This window comes from Notamacropus eugenii, chromosome 1, assembly GCF_028372415.1.
Source record: "Notamacropus eugenii isolate mMacEug1 chromosome 1, mMacEug1.pri_v2, whole genome shotgun sequence".
Taxonomy (NCBI): domain Eukaryota; kingdom Metazoa; phylum Chordata; class Mammalia; order Diprotodontia; family Macropodidae; genus Notamacropus; species Notamacropus eugenii.
The window spans coordinates 591,570,254-591,585,086 of NC_092872.1; the positions used below are offsets into that span (position 1 = coordinate 591,570,254).

Sequence of the window (14,833 nt, forward strand, 5' to 3'; positions counted from 1 at the left end):
TTTTTTACTCTTATTTTTAAGAATTCCTTTTTGATTATAGAATGCAAATTGCTCATGTCCAACACATGCCTTTCCATTGTTCTCTGTAAGATATTATTATTTGTTTTTTGGAGATATATTCAATGTTTTTTCTGTCACATAGCAACCCAAAGTAGAATGTTGGCATTAGAAATGGAAAGCCTTGTTTTCAAGAGAAAGTAGCTTTTAAAAAAGCATTGAAATTTCCCACAGGCAATCCATGCTTCCTTCCTTCTCTTGTTCAAATTTGGAATTAATTTGTCATCCATTTTTATAGTTTTTCCCAAATATACATACTAATAAACAAACTCTATAGATTATCTATCCAAACGCATATTGTAATCTGAATAGACTGTCTTCATTTTACAGAATGCATGATCAGGTTAAATACTTTGAGAAATTACAGATCTCTTTTAGGAGGTGCCCAGTGTTTCAGTGCTTAACACAATCAACACAATGTCATATCAGCCAATGGGGATTTGGAAGACTACATTATCCATGGAGTATTACTTTTGAACATGAACTCTGTGCTGAATCACTTTGTCATAATGACGAACACCTTTGACAAGCCTACATCTTCTTGTTTTGTGCTTTTTCTGATGCTTATAATCATTGAATAGGATTATTTCTGCTATTAAATCTTTCAAGGAATCTTTAACAATTTTCATGTATAGATGGAAAATACATTGTTGAAAAAAGTACTGAGTCAGATGCTTTTTATAATAAAAAAGTAAGTACAACAAGATTTTATATACTCTACATATTTCAGTCAATTAAAAATGGTAAGAGTCAATTGTTTCTGACTCTTCATGACCCCAGTTAGGGTTTTCTTGACAAAGATATTGGAGTTGTTTGCCATTTCCTTCTCCAGTTCGTTTTGTAGATGAGGAAACTGAAGCCAACAGGCTTAAGTGACTTGCTGGAGTCGTGCAGCTAATAAGTATCTGAGGCCAGATATGAACTAACAAAGGAGAGTTTTCCTGACTCTTGGACTAGCATTCTATCCACTGTACCACCTAGCTACCAGGATGTAAAGTTTTGTTAGTCATCATTTGTGAAGGTCTGCTTTTTCCCTACTATTTCCCTCATTGAGAATGCCTTTGATTCATGCATAGATGGAAGAGTAAGCATATAGATTGGTAGTTAGTGCTTTTTTCTCAATTATCTCTTTTTGTATTAAGATCTGAGGGGACTTTTCCCCTTCCTAACTTTGGTATCTCTTTCTATTTCATATATTTTGTATATCAGTTCCTCCAAAAACAACTGTGTTGACTTTAGCATGAACCTCCTTCTTCTTAAGTTGAGTCTCATACAGATATTGAAGGCAAGTCAGATCTCTGTCAGATGGCTGCTGCCAAGTTTACCATGGATACTGGGACCTTATGGTAGGGCAGGGCCATTAGGGGTATAACTCACAGCTCCATGATAGTTGCTGAAATCAGTATCCTATGGCTATCCAGGTGGGACGTGGTAATAGAGAAAACCATGGTCTCTGGCTTTCAGAATGGCCTCTGTCAGTTTTTTAATCTCCTTCATACAAATGCCTTTGTATAAGACCTAGAAGTTGACACCTGTGTGAGGACAGAAAAATTGTTTCAATACCTTCGCATTTCTAAAGTCTACTTCCTGGGAGGTAGGGAAAGGATTTCCAGCAATTCTGTTCCCACAAATGCACTTCTCAAGGATTTGTTGTGATGAGATGCTACCTTTGTGGTTGCATTAATAGTTGGTCCAGACTAAGTAGGAGCCATATTCAACCATGTATTCTTCTATCTCCAGTTACTCCTAGGGAAGCATCATGATAGGAGGAGGGAAAAGTAAAAGATTCCTCCTCAGAGGGAATTTTGATGCCCAGAACCTTAGGCAGGGGAAGGGGGTAAGAATAGTTTGCCCCCAGCATATAGACCTGACAGGTGTGAGAATTGGGAGTTGCCTGAGCAACATGGTTAGAAAAGAGATTACCCTCTTGGTGTATGTGGCACCAACACAATATTCACAGTGCCTAAGGCAGCCATAAATATCCTGGCACAATGCTGAATCATGAAATACAATAGACTCTCCACATGGAAGACAGAACCACACCTTTATTCAGACACCAGAAAGGGAAATCCATCATAGTAACAAAAATCTATACAAAATAATAATGTAGAGAACAACACCATCCCCAAGCCTTCCCCCAGCTAGGCTTCCCAAAAACCAGCTCCCTTAAACAAATCACTAGCAGGCTCCCTTAAACAAAATCACAAACAAGCTCTCTCACTCATGCTGTCCAGCTGCCTACTTGCCTGCATCCTTCTTAGAAATGACTGCTCTGACCAATTTCCTCTCAGCTCTGCTCCAGCTCTGCCTCTTCCTGTTCCACCCTTCCTGTTCCATTCAGCTTAGACTCATGTGACTCAGGCTTCCTTGTGACTTAAGCAGGTCATATGGGCCTATTAATGGATGGGAAAGATCTTCCTATTAAAAGCAAAATTACACTAACAATAAGCAAAAATGCATTATCAATACAGTGCATAACTAATGCAGTAGCTTATCTCTGCTTTATGAGGGCTTGTTTATATCCTTCCATAAATTTGCTACTTATGTTTTATTCAACATGCTTTATGTGAGTTGGGAAGCAAAATAAGATGAAATGATTTTATGAGTGGGAATGACATAAAAAGTTTATTCTTTGAGAGTACTATGTCAGAAGGCAATAAGATAGGACGACTCCAAGAAAGAAGTAGGATGGGCTTTTCCCTAATTGCTGTCCATTGATGCTCTAGAGTTAACTTTTTGTCTTATGAAAGAAAATGTTACAGATTCAAGGAATTCAAGAGTAATACTTTGAAATCTCTATCATCAATTTAATAATAGACATAGAATAAGCTTCTTTTGGTCATTTGGTCCCATCAATTACAGTGAGAAATTGATGTGAATGGCTATGATCATTTCTCTGGTATGACTTGCCCTGAGGTAGCCTGATATTGGTAGAATTCATCATGTTGGTAAAAGATTGGTTGATGGTGAGACCAAGATTGAATATCCTGTCCATTGACTAAGTAATTTGGAAGGGCTAGGAAAATAAATCCATATAACAATATTAATAAATACTGGTTTATTGGTTGAAAGAGTTTAAATGGAAAAAAGGTCATCATAAAGGTGAAACTTTGAGTCATTTATGAAGGTAAGTAAATCAATACAGAACTAATTTCATACTGGTTGGACCAAAAGAAGAAATAAATAAGTAATTTGGCAAATTGATCACATCTTATACAGAGACAAGATGTAGAAGTGATGGAAGACTTCAACCATCTAGGTACATGCTGGAGCTTCCTCTTTGTTCAAAACAGAATAGCTAACTTCTTTATTTGTCTTAATTATCATTTGATCTTCTAAAAGCTGGAGGAACCAATTGAAGTAGCTTCTATATTGGATCTTATCTCAAAAGCAAAAATACTGGAAGTTTCTGAGAAAATAATATGGTAGGCTCACCTGAATGAATAAAGAGGCCATTCTTTACCTCAAAACCTTAATCATTGAATGGGCACTGCATCAGTGAAACTGAGACCTGTTAAAGATGGCTCGGAAAGGCCAAGGGCCCCTACTGAATCCTGGGTCATTTTGAGTTGCTTTGATCCACATCTAGCCACTGGAACCAGATGGCTCCAGAGGAGAAAGTGAGGCTTTGCACAGTCCTCACTCACTTCAATCTAATTCACTTGCATGTCGTGGCATCACTTCCCTGATATCATGATCCTCTTTGATAACAAAGGACAACCTCTGTGAGTAGAGAACTTCCAGTTGGATGACACAGAGTCTCTCTCTTCTCCTCTCCTCTCCTCTCCTTTCCTCTTCTCTCCCCTATAGAGAAAGTTAACTATGGTAAGAAAATTTAAGAATGAAATTCTAAAGACTCCAAAAGAAACAATATCAGTGAAGAGGAAGATGGAGAATTGTCTAAAGAGACCAATGTGAATGCACCAACCAGCTTAGATTTTGAAGCTTCTTGATGGATTATAATTTTCTTGAGAACAAAGACTGTTTAATTTTCTTCTTTCTACCTCCATGGCCTAGTACAGTACCTGACACATAGCATGTACTTATTAAATTGTTGATGATAGACTAATACAGTTGCTGGAAGAAAGGTAACACTCAGAATGAATACAAAAGTATGGCAAGATATTGAAAATGTAGTATCAGAAGTGCTAAACTAAAGAAAGAGCTGGGGTTGTTGAGAAAAGCCAAGGACAACAAATACAGTATTTTAACTTTTTTTAAAAGCTTCATTGGTAAGGCGAAAAGCATCACAGAAGAGGTGGGAGACAGTGAACAATTACTCTTTTCCTCTCTGTCTCCTTCTACCATTCCCTCTCTCTCTCTGTATTTCCTCTCTCTTAATAAATACTTGCTAATTTAAAAGGAATGGACATCAGTGTACAGGGTTTGTGGAACAATGATCATGGATGACAGAGAGAGTGGTGGAGCTGTTTAGTTCTTATTTTGTTTCCACAGTCTCTGCCAAGGAGAATGATCTTCAAACTAGAAAGGACAGAACAAAAATAGCTAATAGGTAGATGATATTTGAGATGAGTAAGGAGATAATTAGGGAACACCTAGCTGACCTTGAAGTACACAAGTCACTTGTCATCTCAGATGAGCTATGTCTATGATTGCTAAAAAACTTTCCAGGTATGATTGATGAATCATTGATCAGTTAGCTTGGATAGATAACCCCAGACATTCTAGAAGGTGGAGGTGAGGAGAGAGGGCATTTCATGTATGGGAGCCAGCCAAGGGTAAAGGCAAGGAGATGGGAAATAGAATGTTACGATTGAGAAATACCAAGAAAGAATATTTAGCTGGGCCATAGTATGTGAATGGGCATAATATAAAACAAGGCTAGGAAGACAAGATGGGTCCAGGCTGTACAGAACTTTAAATGCCAAATAAGAAGTTGACAAATCAGCACACATAATAACCATACCTAACAATGTATACAGAAGGGAACAAGCATTTGCTAAGCACCTACTATGTGTCATTAGCTATGCTAAGCACTTTACAAATCTGATCTCATTTGATCCTCACAACCCTGTAAGGTAAGTGCTATGATTAGCCTCATTTTAAAGTTGAGGAAACCGAGGCAGAGATTTGCCCAGACTCACACAGTTAGTATGTTCCTGAAGTAGAATTTGAACTCAAATCTTTCTGACTCTTGGCCCAGTGATATATTCACTGTACTACCTAGTAGCCCCACTTCTCTCTGCTATGAGAAAGAATGCATGTTTCATTATCTGTTTTCTGATTCTTCCCTTACTTTTCAATCACTAACTGGATGAATTTCTTTTAGTGAGGTTTACAGTTGTCATATTGTAGTTCTGAATATTGTTCATTTGGTTCTGCCTATTTTCTTCCTTCCTTCCTTCCTTTTTCATATTTTTAAAATCATTAGCCATTTTTCTTCTGCTTCTCTAATTTGGCTTTTAAAATCCTTTTTGAGCTCTTCCAAAAATGCTCTTTGGGCTTGAGATCAGTTCTTATTCCCTTCTGAGGTTTCAGACAGGAGTATAGCCTCAGTGCTGATCTCTTTGGTATTTGTGTTTTGGTCCTTGTCCTCCAAGTAAGCTTCTATGGTCTTTTCTATTTTGCTTCTTACTCAAGATGATCTCCTTTTTCCTGGCTTTTAGAGTGGATCTCTGCTTCTGGAGCACAAGGGGCTCAGTACCATGGTTTTTGTGCTTAGAACTTGAGGTTTTGTGTATTGTGGCTTCTGGTTCTTTCAGCTAGGATGCTGCAGCTTACCTGGTGCAGAGCTGGCTGGTGTGCCAAAGCAGAGGCCAGGTGAAGTCTTTCTGAGTTTCCCCAGAGTTATCCTGGAACTCACTGCATGAGGTGTGGGTGAGGGGTGGTCTGGCTGCAGGAGGTCTCTTCTCCTGAGCTACAGCACAGTCAGGCTCAGCAGTTGGTGAACCCCCATCTGCTCTGGTGTCTGCCCAATTCCCCTGTCTGTGCTAAGGCACCCCTAGGGTCCTGGTGTTGGTGCTTATGGGCTCCACCCCCTGGGGCTCAGTATCTCCTCCTGGTTTGCTGAGGTGGGGCTACCTGGGACAGCTCTGGTCTTGCACTGGTGCCCTTCAGCCACAGCAAGAGGGACCCCATTTTAATATTTTCCTGGACTCTTGGGCTAAGAGACTGTTTACCCTTTCAGCTGATCCAACTATTCCAGGATTTTTCCTGGGGAAGTATTCTCTGGGTTTTTCAAGGTTACCAAGGGGAAGGGGAAAGTATTTACAGATCACCATTCCATCTTGGCTCCCCTAAGTTCAAGTAGATGACTTACAGACGTTTAATCAGTAGGCTGACAGTCTCAGGAGTGGCTACTGTTGTTACTGGTGGGTTCTTCACTTCTCTCTCACTCAGTTCCATTGGACCACTTTTAGTCATTTTCCATATATATATATATATATATATATATATATATATATATATATATATATATATATATATATATATATATATATATATATATATATATATATATATATATATAAAATGGATTGCTAGGATACTCGAACCAATTCAGAGATCCTTCAATAGCATTCATGTCTTCCCAAAGTGCCTCCAACAGAGAATATTCCAAATTTTTATCTTCACTAATTTATAGAGTGTAAAGTTAAATAAATTTTAGTTTCCTTTTTTTTCTTATATGCTTAGTTATTTGAAGCAAGTTTTCATATGGTCATTTGTAGTTTACAATTTATCCAGAAACTTTTTTTTCCATATTGTTTGCCCATATTTCTATTACAGGAATGGCACTTGGGTTAATATTTTTATTTCAATTAATTCTATACTGTATGTATTAGGTTTTTGTTGCAAATATTTCCCCATGCTACAATTTCTCTTTGAATTCTCTACTTGTTTTATTCTTACAATTTAAAAAAGTTATAGGTAGACAAAAATAATCTATTGTATCTTTTAGAATTTACTTTATCCCTTTGATTAATTAAGAAATCTCCCCAGTCATGATTTTGAAAGGCCTCATCTTATTCTTATCCAAATTTTTATGATGTGATTTTTTGTATTCAAGTCATTTACTCACTTTGGTGTATGGTATAAATCATTGATCTATATTTAGTTTCTACCAAACTTCTTTCCAATTTTCTTAGCAATTCTGAGGAGAAAGGGGGTCTCTCAGTAATTTATGTTTGTAGCTTTATCAAACATTAGTTTAATAGTTTTGATTGCTTTGTTTTTTACTTACCTAATTGATTTCACTGATCTATCTTTTCATTTTTAAACCAACATCAAATGGATTTTTGTAACTAGCATTTTAAAATATACATTGAACTTTGGTTGTATCTTTTTTCATTTTTTCTCTTGAGATTCTAATCCTTTAAATATTATTTTTATTACGACCTTACCAATTCTCAATAACTATAAATATTTCAGCATATAAAGAACAAAAAAGATTGCACATGAAGCTGCAAACTTCTATTTTGTAGCCTTTATTTCAAAACATATTTAAATTTATATGGTAGTAACAAAATTACTCTGGTTATATATATTTCTGAATTTTTGTCGTCATTTGTTAATTTTAATCTTTATTGAAACAATTTTTATCTTTTTAAAAAAGGATTGCAATTTTATCATTACCTAATAATATCCCCTTCCTCACAAAACAAAAGTAATATATACACAGTCATGCAAAACCATTCAACACGTTGTCCATGTCTACGAATGTTCTGTACCTCTGATCAGTCACTTTGCTGCTAAGAAGTCATTGACATGCTTCATTATCAGCACTCTAAAATTATTTTCATTGCCTTGATTAAGAGTTCTATGGTTTTTCCAGTTTAGATTTTGTGTTCTTCAAAAAAGGATATTATTGTTTTGTCCAGTTCTGCACGCTATCCCCTCGGTAATTTCATGCACAAAGTGCTAAATCCATGCATTAATTTAGGTAATACATAATTTTCGTTATATTTGTATAGCCCAACAGTGAGCTGTGAATATCTCTCCAGTTACTTTATTGTCCTTCTTTTCTGAAAAGTGTGTTATAGCTGTTTCTATGTGAATCTTGTGCATGTTCTGATGCCTTAAATTCTGAACATTTCATGCATTTTGTGATTTTTTAAAAATATTGTTCCTCTTAGTGTTTCTTCCCAGGTTTTAACATTACCAAATAGAATTGATGGCTTATTTTGTGAATTTAGTTTTTCTCCTCCTACCTTCCTGAAGCTATTAGTCATTTCAATTTCTTTCCTGATTCTGTAATTTTTTGAGAATACCATCATGTCTTTTGTATCTGCCATCTAACTCTTCTTTGCAAATATCTATACCTTTAACTTGGTCCTCTTGTTTTATTTTTGTAAGGTTTTTTAGAACTTTACACATTAGTGTTATGAAGAGGGAATTGGCAAAATATTTGATGAGTTTCTCATATTAGTCTTGTGACACGGATACAAAGATATTGTCTAGGCAATCAGGGGGTTAGGCGAATAATATTATGCCAAATGTAAACAACAGTCTTTAACCATGGAATGCCACCCTGGAAGAAGCTCTCCAAGGGAGTGTGCTTACAATATGAGTTTGACCTGGTACTGTTTCACATTGTTTCCAGTGATGCAGGTAAAGCATTGATAGCATATTTTTCTAATTTGAAGATGATACAAAGCTAAGAGGGGTGCAGGGAGAGCTAACATGATGAATGATGGAGTTGGCACCCAAAAGGATTATGATAAAAACATTGGGCTAAATTTAATAAGATGAAATTTTATAGGGATAAATGGAGAGTTATATTTAGGTTGAAAATTAGCTTCATAAGTATAACATAAGGAAGTCTTGGTTAGATAGCAGTACATCTGAAAAAATCCTGGGAACTTCAGTGAAATACAAGCTCATGGGCAAGATTAGTATCAACAGTATAATGTGGTAGTCAAGAACAAAACAACAAAACCCTGAATGGAATCCTAGACTACAATAAGAGAAGCACAGTGAGCAGGAGTGGTGTCAAACTCAAATAGAAATGTGGGTACTAATTTGTACAGAGGGATTTTTGTGGGAAGTATATTGGCTTATTTTTAAAATGTTATATTATCTATTTTTATTGTATTTTTGTTTTATTAAATATGATTCAGTTACATTTTAATTTGTACTTGGGAATATTGCAGGTCAGCTGTATCTTTGACACCACTTATGTGTGGGACTAGAGATATGATATTTTTTCATTCATCTAGAGTACTATTTCCAAGTCATACCATATCTATAGTACTATGGGTAAGTGTAGATGCCATAATTTTAGAAGATTATGTCATATAATAATCAGTCTGAGGAACTGGGGACATTAAGCCTGGATAACACTTGGATAGAGGATAATACCTGTGAGAGAATATCTGAAGGGCTGTAACATAGAACAGGAAGTAAACTTGTTCTGCTTGGATATGGAACAAAGAACTGGACCTCAGTTTTCTGACCTGCAAAGTAAGGGTATTGAATGAAAAGATCTTTGATATTCCTTCTACCTGTGAAACTCTAAGCCAATAAATAACAAATAGAAATTGCAAAGAAGAAAAATTAGGTTTAATACGGGAAGGAACTTCATAACAATTAATATAGTTTCAAACTATAGTAGGCTGCTTTTCCCTCAGTAAAGTTCTAGGTGACTGGGAGGATGGTGGTGGCCTTGACAGTAGAAAGGCCAGCTAATGAACCCTGTAGCAGGTGACACCCCCATATAACGGGCTCCATGTTTTAAATGGAAAGTAGAATTCATATCTTACTCTAGAAGCAAAAGGGAAGGACTGGAGTTTATTAAGTAAGGGTTGGCATGGTCAGACCTACGTTTTGAGAAAATCATGTTGGTAGCTAAGTAGAGGATGGATTAGACTAGAGAAAAGTTTGAGGCAGAGAGACTAAATAAGAGTCCATTTTAAGTATCAGCAATTTTTGCCTGGACTATAAGGCTATTACACTGGTGATGAGAACTTGAACTAGTATGGTAGTTCTGCTTGTAGAGAAAAGGAGACAAGTAGGATTCGTTGTGGATATAGAGACAGCAGTTTGTCACCTATGGATATATGGGGTAAATAAGAGTAGAAATCAAAGATGGAACTAAAGTTGCAATTCTTGGTGACTTAGACTCTCAATGCAATGGAAAATTTCCAAATAGGGAAATTTCAAAGAGAAGTCTTTTCAAGGGAAAATATGAGCTTACTTTGGACATGATGAGTTTGAGATGCCTTATGACTGAGATTATAGAATATCCAATAAGTATTTGGTATTAAGGAACCCGGCCTCAGGAGAGATACTAGGTAGTTCCAGATGTATAAATCTGGGAGACATCTGTGTAGAGATAATTAGTGAACCCATATAAGTTATCTGGTCACTAATTCTTATCCTTCTTGAATTCTCTGCAGCTTTTGAACCTTTTTATTATCTTAGTTTTCATGACATTTCTCTCTTCTGGTTCTCTTGCTACCTGTCTAACCACTCTTTCTCAGTCTATTTTGCTGAATTTCTATCCAAATCATGCTCATCTAATGTTATTCTAATATAAGGATCTGTCTTAAGTCAACTCTTCTCTTTTTCCCTCAATTATTTCACCTGGTGATCTTATCAGTTCCCATGGATTGAATCAACATCTGTGCAGATGATTTTCAGATTTGTTTATCCAGGTTTAACCTCTCTTCTGACCTACAGTCATATCTTCACCTGTCTCTTAGACAACTAGAACAGGATGTCCTATAGACATCTTAAATTTAGCATGTCCAAACTGAACTCATTATCTTTCCTAATATTTTCAAGGGCACTAAATACTATCCTCCCAGTTCCCTCAGCTCATAACCTAGATGTCATCCTCAACTCCTCCCTTTCTCTCACCACCTCCCCCCACATCTAATCAATTGCCAAGTCTTGTCAATGCTACGTCTGAAACATTTCATATATATATATATATATATATATATATATATATATATATATATATATATATATATATATCACCTCATCTCTAGTCTATTGCAGTAGCGTTCTGGTTGTCCCCATGCCACAGTTCTCTTCACAGTCCAGTCACTCTCCACTCAGAATCAGATTAAATTTTCTAAAGCGCAGATCTGATAATGTCACCTCTTTATTCAATTAACTCAAGTTGCTCTCTCATCTCCATGATAAAATACAAAATCCTTTATTTGACTTTTACAGTCTTTTATAACCTGGCTCCTTCCTACCTCCAGTCTTTTTATACCTTAGGTCTTGGCATTTACTCTGTGATCTAGTGACACTTGCCTCCCTTCTGCTTTTTTCCAAAAGCCAGTCCATCTTCAGACTGTGAGTATTTTTGCTGGCTGTCTTCCATACCTGGAAATCTTTATTTCTTTATCTCCATCAGTTGACTTCTCTGGCATCCTTCAAGTTGCAGCTAAAATCCCACTTTCTATGAGATTTTCCTAGTCCTCATTAATGCTAATAATTTCCCCTCTGTGATATCTCCAATCTTGTTAGTACACAGTTATGTTCATGTTTTCTCCCCCACTTGACTGAGCTCCTTGAGAGTAAGGAGTGTCTTTTTGTTTTTCTTTGTTTTTCCAGCACTTAGCACAAGGTTTGGCAAATCGTAAGGGCTTAATAAACGTTTGTTGCCTAAGAAGAAAGTCAAGCACAGAGCCTCAGGGTACCACCACCATTAGTGGATGTGACACAGATGATAACTTACGAAAGCGGACTGTAAGAAGAGAAGCAAAAAGCAATAATAATAAAAGAAAGTATGATCCCCACATAAGCAAAATATATTCATCTTGAAAATAGAATGCATAGAAACAGCTTAAGGATTGTATATCTCCCAGAAGAACATGTCAAAATAACCTAAGCACTACAATTGAAGGAATTACATGGAGTAGTTTCTCAAAATTTTTTAACACAGAAAACAAACTACCAATTAAAAGAACCACAACTCATCTCCAAAAGAATTAAAAACTATACTTCAGATTTCAAGGCATGTAGTGGTTATATTTTATAATTCCAACAACAAATTCTGCAAGTAACCAGTAGAAAGACCTTGAAATACTAAGGAAAGAATATAGAATAATAGAAAACTATTTTGTGCCCACTTGAAACTGAAGGAGGGAATGGAATTATGTGTTCCAAAGAGCAAAGGAGACCAAGAATCACCCCCAACTTGACATATTCTGAAAACCTAAGCTTAACTATAAATAAAAATTTAATATTCACTTAAAACAAGTATTTTAAAAAAATTCTTACAAAGAAAGTCAGATTATATGCTTTGCAAACATCCCAGATGATAGAAACAAGATAGGTAGACTAATACAGCAACAAAGAAGACAATAGTAATAAAATAAAATGCCCCAGGGGAAAAAAACTCAAAAGGGAAAGAGAACTATGGAGGTAACAACAATGACAAGAGAGGTCATTAAGAGATTTCTTTCTAAAAAAAAAGTACGGAAGACAAAAATGGAAGTAGAAGTCAAATCAAAGTGATTAACAAACATTTATTAAGGGTCTACTATGTTCTAAACAAAGCACTGTGCTAAGCACTGGGGATACAAATAAGAAAAAGAAAGACTATCCCTGTACTCAAGGAGCTTACAATGTGATTGAGGAAAATAATACACAAAAAAGCTGAAGATCAGGGGATTGGAGGTAGGGAGGGCTGCCAGAGAATATCTAGCACAAGGGTGGAATGATCTGTGGAGTCCAAGACAAGCAGAGAAGCTGATGGAAAGTATAGTGCAAAAGCAAACATGCACAACGTGAAAAGAGATAAACAAGGAAACTACATTATGCTTAAAGGAATTGTAAACAACAAACCAATATCAATATTAAATTTATACCTTTCAAATCTCTTAGCATTTATATTCACAAGGGAAAAACTAACCAGATTTCAAGGAGACATAAATATTTGTACAATAGTGATAAGTAGATTTTGATGTTCTTGTCTATCTTAGGAAAAAATCTAACAGAAACATTCTAAAGGGGAAAAATGGAACTGAACAGACATAAATATATAAACTAGACATATATAAACTAGAACTTAAAGATGTTTGGAATCTTCTAAATAAAATGGCTAATGAATATACATATTTCTCAGCACCATATGGAACTTTCAAAAATGACCATGTATTAGAGCACAGAGATATTGAAAGTAAATATTACAAAGGTGGGAAAAGTAAATGCATCCTTTATAGACCATAGCAATAAAAATAGTAATTAGCTCAAGGACATGACCTTTTCCTATTGGTTTGATTAAAATTAATTAGTTTAACTTTTTTTTTACTCCCCTCCCCAAAAAAAGAAATCTTAGAAAATTTCATAAAGACATAGTAAATAACAGTCACCAGGAACTGGATTGGGTCAGAATTTGTATAGAATTAACTTCCCAGCAGAAGAAGTTGTTGAGAAATAGTGGTAGACAGGCTAGTCTGGAAATGACAATGGGGTGCAAGGAGTATTTGTGACACTATATATGGGGCTAGTGAATTGAGATGTGTGACATAAGATTCAATTAGCATTAAAATAAAAGCTTTATGATGAATTCTTTTTATTTTGATAAGTATTACAAGTAAATATTTTTATTGGCAACTCATTAAATTTAACAATATATTACAGGCAGTGTGATAGGTACAAGGGATAAAACGGCAAAGATGAAAAAAGAGGCTATATTGTGTTGTGCATGTATAAGATACACACATGAAGCACTGTACAACAAAGGAAAATTGAGGAAGAAGAGAGGACTAGCCACTGGAGGATCAGAGAAGGCATTATAGAAGATGCAACAATCGAGTTGAGCCTTGAAAGAAGACAAGGATTCTGAGTCAAGGATTCATATATAGTGAGCGTGTTCCTGGCACTTGGGGCTGCATGTGTGAATGAACAGAAGCAGGAGATGGAGGACTGAGTTAGTAGTAAGTCTGAAAAGTCTGATGAGAGCCAGATTGGAAAGTTTTAAAATGCCATACCAAGACATTTGTAGTTTACCCTATAGTCAATAGGAAGCTCCTGAAGATTTTTGTAGCAGGGAGGATGATGTCATAAGGCTTGTGCCTTGGAGGGATTGTTTTTGGCAGCTATAAGGACTACTTGGAGGAGGAAAGACTGGAAGAGGGGAGAAAAAGTAGGAGGCTACTACAGTGGTAGAGGTGAAGGATGATGAGGCACTGAATGAATATGTGGGAAATATGAGTTGGGATAAGGAGATGAATGCAAGATATTGTCTTTGTATTATATTTTGTTTACTGAGCTGTTTCTAAGGTTAGTATTAAGGCACTTGATATTTAATCTCTCTGGGTTTGACTTTCCTTATGTGTAAAATAAATAGGTTGGACTAGATGAGCATTACAATTCCTTCTAGCTCAAACAATATATCATGTTATGTTTAGGAATTTGGACCTGTATCTTTCTATATTATATAAATTTGCTGGTAGGCACAATCTTTGTCTCCTAGGACTCCACAAGGTCAAAAGTTTTATATGAAATAATATAGTGACAGAGCTGGAGTATTGATAGTGTTAGAGCAACAACTGAGAGAGGTAGTGATGAAGTAGGGCCAATAATGTTTTGGAATCAGTGATGGAGTAGGGGCAGTGACAGAGTTAGGACAATGGTGAAATAGGAAGAAGTTATAGATGGGGGCTCTGTGGGAGTGAAGGCAGTGATAGATTGAGGGTAATGGTGGAGTTAGCCAGTGATGTATTGGGATCAGTGATAGAATACAAACTAGTAGGTAATCAGGTGTGTTCAATGACTCATAGTCCTTCAGTGCCTTTATAGAATAAAGTTGTCCTTAGGTCCCTCTAACCCTTTCAACTCCATAGAACAGGCAAGA

The 14,833-nt window shown here is 36.1% G+C and overlaps 1 pseudogene; it reads right to left on the reverse strand.

Moving 5' to 3' along the window:
* Positions 1-1,246: 1,246 nt before the first annotated feature.
* Positions 1,247-3,513, reverse strand: LOC140519122 (small ribosomal subunit protein mS40 pseudogene; annotated as a pseudogene).
* Between the last annotated feature and the right edge of the window lie 11,320 nt (positions 3,514-14,833).